The sequence below is a fragment of the Neophocaena asiaeorientalis genome, unplaced genomic scaffold, assembly GCF_003031525.2.
Source record: "Neophocaena asiaeorientalis asiaeorientalis breed wild unplaced genomic scaffold, Neophocaena_asiaeorientalis_V1.1 scaffold406, whole genome shotgun sequence".
Lineage (NCBI taxonomy): Eukaryota > Metazoa > Chordata > Mammalia > Artiodactyla > Phocoenidae > Neophocaena > Neophocaena asiaeorientalis.
Genome location: NW_020173381.1, coordinates 541,874 through 559,114, shown reverse-complemented (window position 1 = coordinate 559,114; position 17,241 = coordinate 541,874). Strand labels below are relative to the sequence as shown.

Here is a 17,241-nt window from a genome sequence, read left to right as displayed (position 1 = left end):
TGCCTAGATTCTTTTTTTTTTTTTTTTTTAAACATCTTTATTGGGGTATAATTGCTTTACAATGGTGTGTTAGTTTCTGCTTTATAACAAAGTGAATCAGCTATACATATACATATGATCCCATATGTCTTCCCTCTTGCCTAGATTCTTAAGAGCAATCTTCCCCCACCTTGCTGAGCTTTTGTTTTTGTGCTTTCATTTGCATAATTCTAAACCCCAGGGGAAAAGAGAAAACATCTGCCTCCTGATAATAATATAAATGTAGCCTGTGCCAATCTCCTTTTGCTGCAGGAAGTCAGTAAAAAAGATCTATGTGAGGAGTGGCCAAGTAGCAGCCACCAAAATGATGCCTTCAAGAAAGGCTTAGTCTTGCTGTTGTATTGGTTTTTAAGATTCCTGCAATTGCTGTCTCCTTTCCCCAGGGCTGATTCAAGAACAGATCAGCTTCAAAAGGTTGTTGCTTTTGAAGCAGATGTACCATCTTGGTCTGTACCTGTGTTAGCAGCTGGGTTAGGAGGCTGACCCTTCCTCCTTTCTGTTTCACAAGGCGGGGCAATGCTATCTGAGAACACTTCATAGTGTTGATGGCTTGGGCCTTTCCAAAAGGCACAAAGTTCTCTGCCAACAGTATACGGTGCAGAACTTCTTGTGGGCTTCTTCAGGACCTATTCCCAAGATGGATCACAAGTAGGGTGAGAAACTCATCTGTTTGCTGTGTTGGGATGAGTTGGCCACCCTGACATGGGAGACTGAAACTAGGAAGAATGTAGAATCCCCATGTTTTTCTTTTAGCCTCTCCTCCTTCTTCCTTGTGCCCTATTCCCCAAATACACAAATCTACACTGCCTTCCTACTTTGTTCCAATATGACTCCTTCTGTCTGACATTTAAGGCTCTCTATAATCATCAGACTATTTTCCTCTCCAACTTCATCACCCACGCTACCCTGCCACACCCTTTGCTTCAGTTCAGCAGGTTTTCTCACTTAATCACACTTGCCTTGCTCTCTCAGTGCCGTGTTGAGGCCATTTACAACCCCCTTCACTCTTTTCTGCATTAGCCCAAAGCCTAATCTTCTTTCAAGGGTCAGTTCAAGTATTACCTCCTCCAGGAAGCCTTCCCTCACCTCCCCAGCTCTCACTTTTCCCTCTGTCTTTGTGCTACTGGCATGTACTCTCTTGCTCTAGTCCTTCAACTCCTTCTGTCTGCCCTGCCTCCTAAACAGAAGTGTAGACTCAGGGAGGGATGCTCAATGTTTATTGTGGTTCTTGTTGATGATAGTGATTAACAAATGATGATGAAGCTTCCTCCCCTGTGTTTCCTCCAGGAAAACATACAAGACTCAGGCACACTCATCTCTAAAAGCTGTAGCCACTGTAGCTGGAGCATAAAGTCCTGTGGGGCACCTACTGCCTCAGTCAGCCATTCAGCTCACAGAGGATGTCAGCCCACATGATCTCTCCCTTCTCAGAGCTCCTACAGCACTTTTTTGGGTCAATCCCACAGTTTAGCACCAAATTATAAATTATTTCAAGTATATTAATCTTTATTTCACCACTAAATTTACCATAAGCTCCTTGAAGGCAGAGACCCTACTGTTACATTTTTTTTGGACCCCCAAGGTTGATATATACGTGTAAATCTCCTGCCATTTGATCCCCCTCACCCACTAGCTTCTCTGTTTTCAGCCCTAGGACTCTCTGGCGCTTTAGGTCACTAAATCCTCTGGTCTCTTATTTCCTTGTTCCTTTTGCCCTGCTGGGAGAAACTGACTGAGAATTTGCCCTGTTTCTGTCCAACTCTCCTTCCTCTTTTAGACAATCTCTAGACTCCAGCCCTTTACTCTTCTTAAGACTACAGACCTGGAAATGTTGATACTCATCAGACTGCTGAGGACCTGGGAACCCCTTCCCCATTAGGAGCACTGTTCTCCCAAGGACTGATCATCTGAGGTGATAACCCCGTGCTTCCCCTTGAATGCTAGGCCGTGTTCAGGGGTTTGGTTCTGCAAGAAAGGGAGACCCAAGATTTGACTCCCCACTCCCCCTACCTCCAGCCCCCGACTCAGCAGGAACAGAGAACGGGTCTAAAAGCAGTTTGATCGAAAAGCTCTTGGCATATTTATCAGCTTTCAGAACCCCTCTGAACTACATAAGGTTCGGAGATAGGTTTGAGCTTACAAAGCCCCTACAGCCAGAGCTGATTCTTAAGAGGTAGCTGGCATCCATGAGGGAAGAGGAGAGGAAGGAGAGAGATGTGCTGCAAGTGGCTGATAGTCCAGTCACAGAACACTATCTGGTGAGAGGTGATGGACAAGGCCTGGAGAATCAGTAGTTAGGATGGAAGAATGGCTTCCGTCTGTAGAATGCTCGGTTTGGACTGTTAGAATCCTTAAGAGATATGTAATGCAAAATCAGTCAGGTATCCTCTGGGCCTTCTCTTCTTGCTCTAAGCTCCCTGAGGACAAAGACTTTTGATTATCCTTCTCCAAGCCACTCCCTCACCATCCATTTTCCAAAGTGGCTGCACCATTTTACATTTCTATCAGCACTGTGTTTCTCCACATCCTCAACGGCACTTATCTTTTTTCATTATAACCATCCTAGTGGTTTTTCATTTGCATTTCCCTGATGGCTAAATTGATTGATTGATTGTGTGTGTGTGTGTGTGTGTGTGTACAAGGTCGTTTGAACACTAGCTGGCCACACTCATTCAGTTATTTCAATAAACATTTATTTGTAATAGCAGTAAGACAAAGATCTCTGCTCTCAAGGGGTTCACAGAGTGTAATGGTATAATAGACATTTGTCCTTTTAGGGGTGTTGCTGTACAGCATTTGAACCCTTTATCTGGGGGAGAGGACACAGGACTCTTGCTAAGAAACAGGGCCCCCTTGTAGTTGGGGCACAGGCATGTGACTTAGGCTCCCTCAATCCAAGGATCCATCCCTTGAATTGGGAGCCAGCGACCCAAAGAAGTGGACAATCTTCTCCAATTCAGACAGTCATGAAAATGTGCCTCTTGTTTCTTCCAATGTGGGAAGTGTCACTGACCTTTGCCCCAGCTGCTGTGCTTTAAATTCACCCCAATATTTGCTGCTTTGTTCTGAAGCCACACTGCTCCCAGCCAGTGACTGAGCACAGCAGAGATACTAAGTCAGGCCCATTTCTGGGAGACACAGGACTATGTGGCCTGTGACTGTGGCAACAGAACTCCCCATCAGCCTGGTCAAACTTTATTAGCACTGCACTTCAGTCTACGACACTTCCTACCTAACCTTCTTCTTTCCTTCTCTCATCCATAAAGGTCAGATTTACACTGCAGTTTAACATCTCTCCCAGCTTCCTCCCTATGTTCTCTCACTGACATTTTCCCCAATAAATCTCCTGCATATCTAATCCCAGCTTGGTTTCTGCATCTCTGAGGACCTAAGCCAACCCACTAATGGTGCTAGCATGGTGGTAGTAATGGTGACAGCTGTGATGTTGGCTGTGTAGCCCTGAGTCTGGTTCTCCAGTCCAACTTGTGATTCTGGGAGCTATTTAATACGCTTTTAAGACAAGCATTTTCTGCTTAAATTAGCCAATCAATTTCTGTTGCTCACAACTAAGAACCCTCCGGATTATAGGGGAAGGGACAAAAACATTCAACTACAATACAGTGTGACGAGGGTTATGATAGAAGCACAGAATCTGTGGAAGCACATAGGAGGCACCTAACCCAGTCTTTATATCCTCTCAAATGAAATATCCATATACTACCTGGAATTGCTGGTCAGCTCTTCTCACTAATTTTACAGGCCACCCCAAATTCAAAGGCTCACAACCATCTTCTCAATTTACCATTCCTTAGGAAGTAGTTCTCATAGTTACATTCACATAAGAATTATTTGGGAAAGAAGACTACTTGCAGATTCCAGGGCCCCATCCTTCGAGTAATGCAAGTGCTCAGAGGATCATAACTTGAGAAAAACTGTCCCAGGGATAGCTCTACAATCTGCTCCTAAAACAATTTTATCCATCGCCATAGTGCGCATTTCATAAATACTGGCAGCAGTTGACCCCTCTGTGGCCTGAGCCAAAGTGAAGATAGACTTAAGAGTCAGTCCACACATGGGTCCTTGATTTCCTTGGGCTGCCCACGAAAGAATATCACCTGTAGTTTGCTCCCTAGCACAATTCAGTAAGAATTAAACTATCCGCACACACTTTCATATTCTTTCCTATTGGGCACATTATATGCTTGTTGGACCTTAAGGTGTTTGACCTTATGGCCAAGGAAAGGAGATATTCCAGCCGTGCCAAGAGGAGAAAGGGACTCCTCCTACACTATACGATGACTCAACGGATGAACTAAGAGTAGAAAGCTTGTGTAAGATCATAAATCTTACGCCATTACCAGACATCCTTCCCAGTACTCCTGCCTCTCCTACTTGGCTTTACTACTAAAGGGTCCCCCAATTGTCAAGGACTTCAGTTCTAACTTTTAAAAAAGATGGAGTTATTATTAGTGGGGGAAGTCAGAGCAGCAGGGAAAAGTAGGATAAATTAGGTTGGCAAAGTCAGATCCCGGGAAGAGAAATCATGTAAAGATAGGGTAGTGAGATCACTGTGGGCCAGATAATGCACAGTCCTGCCTGGCAGGACAGAAATCAGGCCATGCCAAGTCTCTCTGACCCACAGCAGTGTGGTGTAGTAAAAAGAGCTACATTATAGACTGGAGTAAAACACTGTGGGTTTTAATCCTGGATCTGCTTCTAAATCTTTGAGTGATCTTGGTCCTCTCTGGGATCTCCAAGATTCTGTCTAGCTTAACATCTCATGACATCGGTGTAGTTAGGCATGGCTAGGCCTCCTAGAATCTTTGATTCCACGTGTAGTACTGTGGTTTTATCGCCACCAAGCAACTGAACAAGCCAATGACCCAAGTGTCCTAATCAATTTCTCCTAGAGATATACTCTCACATGTGAAATATAATATGTATAAGCATGTTTATAATAGCCAAAGGTTGGACACTACCTAAACATCCACCAACAAAGAACTGCTTAAATAAATTCTGGTATATCTCTAATAATTATGGAACGCTGTGCAGCCATGTAGCCATAAAGAAGCTCTTTATGTACTGATATGAAACAGCCTTCTATGTAAAAAGTGAAAAAAGTAGGGTGCAGAATAGCATTTATGGTATGCTACAATTGTATAAAAATTAGGGGTGTACATATACAAATATGCATAGAATATCTCAAGAAGGATACACAAGAAACTGGTAACAGTGACTGACTCCAGTGAAGGGAAATGGACAATGAGGGTGATGGTAGTAGGGAAAATAGATATTCATCTGTTCAAAACATAAAAAAGAACCTTAACGAGCCATGTCACAAACCCATCTTTTTCAACCATCTAGCAGAACGTAAGTGAACAAAGTTGGAAGAGACTTTGTTTCTGAAAGCAGAAAGAAGAGTCTAAGGCAATTTCTTGGCTCAGCCTGTCTCAGAAGTGTGTAGGTAGCTATGATGGGTCTTCAGCTGTTTCCTTCCCTCTCTGCCTTCAAGCTTGAAGGTACATCTTGAGAGTTGCTTCAGGCAGCTGACTGTCAACAGAAACTGGAGAGACTAGGAGAAGCTTCTATTCGGGTGAGGCCTGGAAGAAAAGTGAAGCAGAAGCCAAAAGTTCACAAACTACCAAGTAGGCATCTAAAGAGAATTTCTCATTCCTTGAAAAAGCTGTCACTGCACCCACAGTACATCGTGAGCTCACTGACACCAGATGAGATATATATCTTTGCATTATCAGTCCATTATCAGTCCCCTATAAGAACAAAAAAGAGTTCACTCTTTTTTTCTGAAATGAATATCATAAAGAGCATTCACTGAAAGCTAGTAGCAATATAAAAGGTACAAAGTTTTAAAAGATATATAATTCATAGCCAAGAACTAACCATAGATTAAAACGTTCAGTGGGAAGAACAATTTGTCCTCTATTTAGACTTATTTTATGAAGGATAATCATATGTTAAATTTAGTGAAGAATCATGCTTTGAAATACAACTCATTAAGCAAAAAGTCTAGGGCTTGGGTTTAATATTCTGGATGGGCAAATTTAACACTTTGTTGGTGAAGATTAGCTTTAACTATTATATAACTTGGAATAAATGAAAGAGCTCTTTAGTTTTCTTTTATTATTATTAATTTTCTTTTTTCTTTTTTTTTTTTGGCTGCGTCGGGTCTTAGTTGCGGCACGTGGGATCTTTTTTTGTGGTGCGCGGACTTCTCTCTAGTTGTGGTGTGTGGGTTTTCTCTCTCTAGTTGTGGTGCACGGGCTCCAGGGTGCGTGGGCTCTGTAATTTGTGGCACACGGGCTCTCTCGTTGAGGCATACAAGCTCAGTGGTTGTGGCACACAGGCTTAGTTGCCCCGTGGCATGTGGGATCTTAGTTCCCCGACCAGTGATCGAACCCATGTCCCCTGAATTGGAAGGTGGATTCTTTACCACTGGACCACCAGGGAAATCCCAAGAGCTCTTTAGTTTAAATAATATTAATACCAGCATTAATTGAGTGCTTATTATGTGGCAGGTGCTGTTGTAAGTCGTTTATGATGTGATTTAATACTCACGGTGCCCTTATGGAATGGGGTTATGATCATTTCCAGCTGACAGATAAGGACATTGAAGCGCAGAAAAGTTAAGTGGCTTGTCTGAGCTAAAACAGCTTAGATAGTACGGCTGGGATTTGAGCCTAGGCAGTCAAGCTGTGGTGCCTGGGCCCTAGTCATTTAAAACAACAAACAAATTGTGTGGAAAATTCAAATAGGGCCTGCAGGGAAATATTAGGAATCGACTGAACAATTCCAAGGACACCAGCCAGAAAGATCAGGATTTGTGAAGTCCATATCTGAACAGTCACTTAAATGGTTTCCTTGGCTAGTTTCTATATCCTACATCTTCTGTCCTTATCAAGCTTCCTATGATTCCTCTATCAACATGTCACTCCTTTGATCAAAAAGCTTCCAAGGGCTCCTTTCTGCCTATCTGATAGATCTGAAACTTGAATGTGCATCATACACACCTGTGGAGCTTACTTATAATACTGATTTCCTAAGCTGTGACCCAGAAAAGCTGATTTAGTAGGTTAGGGTGGGGCCTGGGAATCTGTGTTTTAAACAAGCTTTGCAAAACACTGGCCTATGTGGACAAAGCCCAAACACTTTGTTCTAGCACTCAAGGCTGTCCATGACCTGGCCCCAACCCATCTAACTCCTGATATGAATACTCTATTCTAGAAAGGCCATTGTCCTCTAACTTCTCATATAGGAAGCGTTTCTAACTCTAAACCTTTGCCCACACCCTCCTACCCATCTGGAATGACCTCCTGCCTTCTTTCCTCCTATCCAAACACTATACATCCTTCAAGGTGAAGCCCTAGTTTCACCTGCTCTACAAGACTTAAAATCCTGAAACTCTCCAGACCAGAAGGATTGAACAATTAAGTCTCTACTGTCTGACCTCAATCCTTTTGGTATTTAACTGGCTTCAAGAGTATACGCCTTGCTTCCCCAATTAGATTGATGGCTGCCACTACCCACATGTGGCTATTTAAATTTAAGCTAATTGATTAAATACAATTAAAATTTCCATTCCTCAGTCACACTAGCCACATTTCAAGTGCTTAACAGCCACATGTGTATTGGTCAGCACAGAGAGAGAACATTTCCACGTCACAGAAAGTTCTAATGGACAGCGTTGTAGGAGTCTGCTATGGCTGTCACAGCCACAGCTACCTTCTTATATACACTCCCTATAAACATTGCTTGCTGTGAAGTTAAGTAAATATGTATCCTGACCACAAAAAAGTGATGCATTTTCTTTTTAAACTCTGATTCCTATTTCCAGTAAAAATAAGGAGCTCAGAAGGTAAGTTTCGAATGTAAATATCACTCAGCATTTCTAATCAAGTCTCAAAACCCTTGCCTTTTCTCAGCTCTCATCCTCCTTGACCCCTCGGCTGTTTGTGGCATTATGTAGAGCAGATATCCCTTGTCTACTCAAAATGCTCTCCTCCTTTGCTTCCATGACGCTGTAACAACCAGAACGATCACCATTAATATACTGAGCTCTTACTGTGTGCAAGGCACTGTGCTAAGCATTTTACATACCTCATCAACCATATTAGGTAAATACTATTATCACCATTTTATAGATGAGGTATCTAAAGTTCAAAGAGGTTAATTGATTTGCTCAAGGTCACAGAGCTAGTAAGTGGTGGTGCTTGGACTAGAAACCTAAACCTCTCTTAAGGTTTTTCTCAAGGGTCATTACTAGATCAAATGCCTAAAATAGGCAAGGCAGACCATCAATGACAACATCAAAGAAAGGAAACAACCCATCGAAGGGAATCTCTTCTTTTCTTTTCTCCCTTTTTCTTCCCTGCCCTTCTAAAACTCTCTTTTATTCTATCTCACATAGGCCTCTGATAGATTTTCAAGGTCTTAACAGCCTGGGGAATTTAAACCCACTTAATAAGTACTTGAGAAAAAGTAACCATAGTAGGTCAGGGAGAGCAGGGACCATATATTGCCTTTCATTTTCAGGAATTCTGTTTTTTGCTAAATACCCTGTAGGCCCTTAACATTAAAACTTGTGTTGTTCAGGACTTGGAATTTCGATTCAAGCACTCTGCCAACAGTCCATTTTAATTACACTGGAGACTGTTTATAGCTTTTCTGTTCTCTGGGCTAGACTTTGTGTCCAGCAGCTACTACTAGAGGTAGTCAAACATAATAGAAATGCTGGAGGAGTCTGGCTTTAGGCTGGAACAGTCACCTACTTACTAGTGTTTCACATTGCCCTGTTTACTGATACCCTTATTTAAGCAGGTCAAACTTAAGCATTTGTGGCCAGTACACCGAGGGTGAGGATATAGGGAAAAAAAGTTTATAGCAACTCTGAGCCCTGACTTCATGTAAAAGAGACAACCTGTTGATCCCCTAAACTCACCAGGCTCCTATAATGTGTTCTGAGCTACATAAGGCGTAGTTACTCGAGACAGGGAGCTATGTTAATGACTATGCAGACCCTTTAGGGTTTGAAGCCTCCATTACTTAGGTTAAAGAAGAACAAGGAGTATGGAAAATCTCTGTACCTTCTCCTCAATTTTGCTGTGAACATTAAACTGTTCTAAAAAAGTCTCTGTGGTTGCCAAGGTCTGGGGGAGGGACGGATTGGGAGTTTGGGATTAGCAGATGCAAACTAGTATACAGAGGATGGATAAATAACAAGGTTCTACTGTATAGCACAGGGAACTATATTCCATATCCTTGATAAACCACAATGGAAAAGAATATGAAAAAGAATGTATATATGTATAACTGAGTCACTTTGCTGTACAGCAGAAATTAATACAACATTGTAAATCAACTATACGTCAATAAAATTAATTAAAACAATAAAGTCTTAATAAAAAAAGAAAAAGAAGGAATATTGGCTTCTCTTCCTAGCTCTGCCACTAACTGGCTATGCATGTGTGTGTGTGTGTGTGTGTGTGTGTGTGTGTGTGTGTGTACAAATATTTAGTGAGAACTTTTTTCCTTTTACTATCCATTCATGTACCATAAATATTATAGGGTATTGTTTTGTGTTCTTATATTTTACATAAGCGTAATTATACAGAATTTTATGCAAGTTTTTTCTCAACAGTATGGTTTTGTTACGTTTTGCTCTAGTTCTATATTGCTACATGTAGTTATAACTCATTTCAACTGCTTTATGGAACATCATCAGATGAATTCACCATACTATAATTTATGTATTCATTCTGTTGATAGTAAAAAATGGAAAACAACCTGAATGACTATCACAAACTAAATCCTTCAGTGGACATCTGTACGTGCATACGTATCCTCATTCACATGTGGGAGAGTTTCTCTTGATTAAAAATCCATGAGTGCTGTACACCTGAAACTAACAGGACATTGTAAATCAACTATACTTCAGCCAATCAATCAATCAAGCAAGCAATAAATAAATAAATAAAATGTACAATTTAAAAAAATCCATGAGTGGAATTACTTGGTCATAGGGTATACATAAGTTCAGCTTTAGCAGACACTGGCAAATACTTTTCCAAAGTAGTTGTACCAATTTACACTACCACCAATAGTGGAAGAAAGTTCCAACTGACCCACATTTTCATCAGTACACGGTATTGTGGGTCTTTTTTCATTTTAACCACTCTGATGGATGTGTAGTGGGATCTCATTGTGGTTTAAGTTTAATTCCCATGATGACTAGTGAGATGGAGCACATTTCATAGGTTTATCATCTGATATGCTTTCTTAAAGGAGATATGGACAAGAACGAGAAAGAGGTGAGAGGAAGGATATGGGGGGGAGGTAGTGACTAAGGGATGGGTGTGGGATGATAACACTGTAGAAAGGGGAGCCTAAGGACATTAAATCACACTTTCTAAGCAGATCAGTTTTTCTGAGGGCTAGCCAAGTGTACACAGATTTGGGAGTCTCTTAAATTCAGCAGCTAAAGGTGCTATAAAGGTGCATGTAAAAGTGTATGTTAAACATGTCTGAAGTAAATCATAAAAATCTGGCAGCGACCAAAGGCCAAGTTCTCTTTTCCACAAGAGCAGCAGCTCTGGCTGCTTCCTGGCACCTTTCAACAAGTCGAGTTCCGAACGGGCTCTCAATGCCCTCATCTCAAAAAATGACAGCTCTGGCTTTGTGGATTCCACTTACAAGGCCACATGATACCAATGTTAAAGAGCACAGAATGGTAAATATTCTTCCCTTCCAGCTTTACTGAAGTATGATTGACAAAATAAAATTGTAAATATTTAAGGTGTACAACATGATGTTTTGATACATTTATACATTGTGAAATGATTACTACAATCAAGCTAATTAACATATCTATCACCTCACATAGTTACCTTTTAAAAAAATGTTCTTTTTACCTAGCACCAATCAAACAGAACTTTCTATGGTATTCAGTAATAGACTGTAAAGTAACATGGTTTAGATCACTGCATCTCAAGCCTTCATGTATGTGTGAATCCCCTGGAGATTGGTTACAATGCAGATTCTGATTCAGGAAATATGAGGTGACACATGAGAGTCTGTGCTTCTAACAAGCTCCTGGATGCTGCTGATCCAGGACCATACTTTGTGCTTACAACATGAGCTATGGAGCCAGACAGACCCGAGTTTAAATCCCAGCTCTGCTTTCTTAGCTGTGAAATCTCTGGTAAGCTACTTAATCTCTCTGAGCCTTAGTTTCCTCGCCTATAAAAAGATAAAAATTACCTACTTCATAGGTTTGCTGTGAAGGTTAAGTAAAATAATGCATATAAAACATGTATAGCCCAGTGCATGGAAAGAGTAAGTAATTGATAAATGCCAGCTATTGTTAATATTCCACAAACTGGCACTCCTACACATTATGATACTCCGAAGACTGCTTCAGAATGATTATCTGGAAGCACTGCAAGAGCCTAGATTAATCACAGAGAGACAGATTGGGCACAGAGCAGGGTATAAAAGGGCAGAGGGTGGATCAGGAAGGGTAAGCAAAAGATATCTGGTACATCATCCATGACACATATACTCAACCGAAATTCTATCCAAAACAGAATACTATTCTGACCAAGCCAAAAGAGAACAGACTACTATTTTAGACAAAGCTAAACTCAACTAGTTTATCACCAAATGAGGATCAATAACTTCCAGGGTATCTCCCCATCAGATGTCCTATAATCATCCAAAACTCAACACAGCTACAACTGAAATCATCTTCCTCTATCACCATAACTCAACTTTCCCATTTCTATCAAAGGTGGCCTTTGATATGTTAGTCTCTCAGCCTGAAACATTCTTCCCTTTCCTCCTTGTATATTTAAATCTTACCTACTTACCTTTAAGTTCTAACTCAAACACTTCTCCCTCCTTCAAAAGGTCTTCCCCCAGCTATTTTAGCCTACAGTGATTTCCCTTTTCTCTGGACCCTCATTGCCAGTAATTTAGTCACTAGTGTCAGGTATTGTTATTTAACTAGTTTGCGGTATATATACCATTGCCCCAACTAAATAGTACACTTCTTGAAGGCAGGAACTATGTCTTAACTTTATTTTTTTCTCCTTGTCAAGACCAAGCATCTTGAGACTTACTGAATATATGTACATGATAAACACCTAAAGAATGAAGAATAAGGAAAGAATAGCAGGATTCAAATTTTTAATCTCATTTTTCTATGATAGCTTCTCAGAAAAAGGCTCTCTGAAGAACTGCCTAGCCTTACGTAGAAATATGCAAGCACAAAGGACAGCTCTGTGCTCATCTATCCACTTAGCATTTTTAAAACACTCTTCTAAGTAACCCTTGGGTTAAACAGAGAATCAAAACAGAAATTACAAACTTTTTAGAAATGATCAGCAAGGAAGTCAAAACCCATGATATGCAGCTAAAGTGGTACTCATAAGAAAGCTGTAGCATTAAATTCATTTATTTATTCCAATATATTTCAACTGATAATACATGAATTATTTTCACTGACAAAAAATGAATTAAAGTCAACTCAAGAATACACACAAATAACAATAAAATATACCCAAAGAAATAATTAAATATTTTTTCAAAATTAATGGCCCACTTCTCTCTAGTCTTCCTTCTTACAACAACAAAAAAAACCTGGACAAAATAACAATCAAGTGTAGGAAGACTCTGAAAAGTGGAAAGAAGAAAGTGGACTGCCTGGAGACTTTAGGATGTGAGGAACACTACAGTGGTGAGTTGCCTGGGATTTCTTTTTGCTTCCCATATATTGCAGATAAGGCACTGGAGAAGACTACAACCTGAAATTGCCAAAAAGGCCCAGACCAAGAAAAGCCCCAAGAGAAGATTGTTCCCTTTAATCAGGGAAATGGCTGCCTAGCCAGAACAGAAAATATTTTTGATAATACCCAACCTACTCTAACCAAACATCAAAGGAAAAACTGTCCCTTCCCTGTGGTGTCAGTGGTGCCAAATAGAGTCACCCATGTCTGGCCCCTCATGGCAGCAGTTAGACAGGGAGAGTTGGCCCTCTGTTTCCCCTACAAGTGTGGTATCAGTGGGACCAAACAGAGAACAGAACTTCCACCCCACCTCCCTGGTAGCAAAGAAGTGGAACAAGGCAATGCAAGGTGGTGCTAGCTGGCACTCCATTAGCCCACTGGAGTAATGTTAGTGGGGCCATCTCCACCTGGCAGCTGTGAGGTAGTGAGAGTCAACCCTCCATTCCCCATTTTTCCATCTGGTGTTGAGGAGATCTAGCAAGGAGCTGAACTTCCACACCCTTCAGGAAGTAACTGGAAAGAAATTAACAGAGCCTCAGGGGGGCTGTGGGAAAATGAAAGAAGGACAGAATTTATATCATTGGAGTCTCAGAAAAAGAGAAAAAAGACTATAGGGCTGAAAAAGTATCTGAAGAAATAATGGGCTGAAAGCTTCCCAAAGATGAAAATGTGGATATTAGTAGACTGTGATAAATTACTTATGTATAATGTAATAGAGTAACCACTAAAAAATCTATTGAAAAATATGTTCAAAACGTGTAGAGATAAACCAAAATGGAATTCTTGAAAAAGGTTCAAGGGACATCCCTGGTGGCGCAGTGGTTAAGAAACTGTCTGCCAATGCAGGGAACACGGGTTCAAGTCTTGGTCTGGGAAGATTCCACATGCTGCGGAGCAACTAAGTCCATGCGCCACAACTACTGAGCTTTCACTCTGGAGCCTGTGTGCCACAACTACTGAAGCCTGCGTGCCTAGAGCCCGTGCTCTGCAACAAGAGAAGCCACCACAATGAGAAGCCTGCACACGGCAATGAAGAGTAGCCCCTGCTCGACACAACTAGAGAAAGCCTGCTTGCAGCAATGAAGACCCAATGCAGCCAAAAATAAATAAATAAATATCTTTCTAGAAAAATTAAAAATTGAAAAAAAAAAGTTTAAGTAACACACAGCAAGGCAGAAAAAACTGAGAAGAGGAACAAAAAATAGAGGGAACAAACAAGAAACAAAAATAAAGCAGGAAACATAAGCCTTAACATATCAACAATTACATTAAATGGCCTAAAAAAACCAATTAAAAAACGAGTTTGGTAGAGTGGCTTAAAAAAACATGACCCAAACACGGTGTCTACAAGAAATCCAATTCAAACATAATGACATAGGTAGGTTGAAAAGAAACATTACATAAACATTACATAAACATAAACATTCTCCTCAAGCACACATGGAACATTCTCCAGGATAGATCATATGTTAGGCCATAAGTCTTAATAAATTTAAGAAGATTGAAATCATATCAAACATCTTTTCTAAACACAGTGGTATGAAATTAGAAATCAATTACAAGAAGAAAACCAGAAAATTCACAAATAGTTGGAGGTTAAGCAAAATGCTACTGAACAACCAATGAGTCAAAGAAGAAATCAAAAGATAAATAAAAAAAATCTTGAGACAAATAAAAATGGAAATACAACATACCAAAACTTACAGAAAATATGTTCTAATATTGATTGCAGTGATGGATGCACAACTCTTTGAATATACTAAAAACCACTGAATTGCACATTTTAAATGGAAGAATTGTATGGTTTGTGAATTATGTCTCAATAAAGCTGTTATTTTTTAAAATGCATAGAACTATACACACACATAAATGAGTTCATGTAAAACTGGTGAGATCTGAGTAAGGTTTGTGCATTTTTATCAGTGTCAGTTTCATAGTTCTAATACTGTACTATAGTTATAAAAGCTATTATTAATAATAGGGAAAGCCAGGTGAAATGTACATAGGACCTCCTTGTACTGTGAATCTATAGTTATTTCAAAATAAAAAGTAAAAATCCTGAATATACCATCAACAGACAAATGGATAAAGAAGTTATACACCCCCCCACACACACACACATACACACACAATGGGATATTACTCAGCCATAAAAAAATGAAAATTTGCCATTTGCAACAACATGGATGGACCTGGAGGGCATTATGCCTAGTGAAATAAATCAGACAGAGAAAGACAAATACTATATTATCACTTATATGTGGAATCTAAGAACTAAAACTAGTGAATATAACAAAAAAGGAACGGACTCACAGATATAGAGGACAAACTAGTGATTACCAGTGGGGACAGGGAAGGGGAAAGGGCAAGATATGGGTAAGGGATTAAGAGGTACAAACTACTATGTATAAAATAAATAAGCTACAAGGATATATTGTACAGCACAGGGAAAACAGTCAATATTTTATAATAACTATAAATGGAGTATAATCTAGAAAAATTCTGAATCATTATCTTGTACACCTGAAGTTAATATATTATAAATCAACTATACCTCAATTAAAAAAATATAAACATTCATCTTGTTAAAAAAAATCCTGAACATAGGGCTTCCCTGGTGGCGCAGTGGTTGAGAGTCTGCCTGCCAATGCAGGGGACAAGGGTTCATGCCCCAGTCCGGGAGGATCCCACATGCCGCGGAGTGGCTGAGCCCGTGTACCATGGCCGCTGAGCCTGTGCGTCTGGAGCCTGTGCTCCCCAACGGGAGAGGCCACGACAGTGAGAGGCCCACGTAACCCAAAAAAAAAAAAAAAAAATCCTGAACATGAATGTTTATTCTAGCTCCATTCACAACTGCCCCAATTAGAAATAATCCAAATGTTCCTCAAAAGATAGAATAAATACACTGTGGTACATCCACACAATGGAATACTATTTAGCAATAAAGAGAAACCGACTATTTATATATACAACTATTTGGATGAATTTCAATGGCATGCAGCTGATGTAAAAAAGCCAGTTTTAATCATAAATGTATGATTCCATATATATAACATTCTCGAAATGACAAAACTATAATAATAGAAAACAGATTATTAGTTGCCAGAGGTTAGTGGGGTGGGGGAGGTTGGGGAAGAGGTGAAACTATAAAGGGATAGCAACAGAGAGCTTTTTGGGGTGATGGAACTGTTCTGTCTATAGATTGTGGTGGTGGATACATGAATCTATGTGTCTTAAAACTGTATAGATGTGGGTTTTTAAAGTCTATTTTAAGGTATGGTAATGTTGAAAAGAAAAGAGAAAGGAATAGAGGATAAACATGTAGATTATATTAAGATGATGGTTACTAGGGTGTTCACTTTATAGTAACTCTTTAAGCTAAGTTTTGTTTTGTGTAGTTTTCTGTATCTTTATTTTAACTAAAAAGTTGTTTAAAATAAAAATAACAGGGATGAAAAGGGAAATGGAAATAACCTGGGTCAGGGAAGGCTTCTTTTGAGGAGGTGACAGGAAGATGAGAGAACTGAGAGATGAGAACGAACCATGAAAGTGAAGGGTGGGAGGAATATTTGAGGCAGAGAACTGGAGGCAGGAGAGAAGGGGTAGGATAGAAGGAGGTCCTGATGCAAGAACATGTAGCTGTTCACATCCCAGCAATAGGAGGTGTGTGTGTGTGTGTGTGTAGATTTATTATAAGGTACTGGCTCATGCATTTATATAGTCTGGCAAGTCCCAAAATCTGCAGGGTGAATTGGCAAGCTAGAGATTCAGGAGAGCTGACTGTTTAGTTCCAGTATGAGTCCGAAGGCCTGAAAACCAGAAGAGTGGATGGTTGTAGTTCCAGTCCAAAGGCCAGCGGACTCAAGACCCAGGAAGAGCCTGGGTTGTTTCACTTTGAGTCTGAAGGCAGAAAAGAAGTCAATGTCCCAACTCAAAGGCAGTCAGACTTCTGACTCCTTCCTCTCCTACTTGGGGGAGGGTCAGCCTTTTTGTTCTTAGTCCTGCCTCCAACTGATTGAATGAAGTCAAATTAGGGAGAGCAATTTGCTTTACTCAGTCTATTTAAATGTTAATCTCACCCATAAACACCCTCACAGAAACACCCAGAATAATGTTTGGCCAAATATCTGGGTACCCCATGGCCCAGTCAAGTTGACACACAAAATTAACTTATTACAGTATGTGTATTACAAATGTATGAAACAACTTCATTGAAGGAGGCAGGGTAAGTGTGGTGACCCAACTGACTTTGGAAATAAGTGGAGTCTGTAACACTAAAGGCAAAAGAGAATGCACTAAGGAAATGTGAATGAGGTATGTACTTTAGTTAATAATAATGTATCGATACTGGCTCTTTAATTTTAACAAATACTAGTGTGAGGTATTGTAAAAATTAACAAACAGA

The 17,241-nt window shown here is 40.1% G+C and overlaps 1 protein-coding gene across 2 annotated transcripts in view; it reads right to left on the bottom strand.

The window, feature by feature from the left end:
• Nucleotides 1-17,241, bottom strand: part of XKRX (XK related X-linked) — a 65,881-nt gene that overhangs the window by 13,876 nt on the left and 34,764 nt on the right. The window contains exon 2 of one of the 2 annotated variants that reach the window (XR_003003448.1): nt 2,715-5,639. The exons of the other annotated variant lie outside the window; for it this stretch is intronic. The gene's annotated coding sequence lies outside the window, so the exon portion shown is untranslated. Of the gene's footprint in view, nt 1-2,714; nt 5,640-17,241 lie in introns of those variants that run through there. 2 annotated transcript variants of the gene reach the window in all.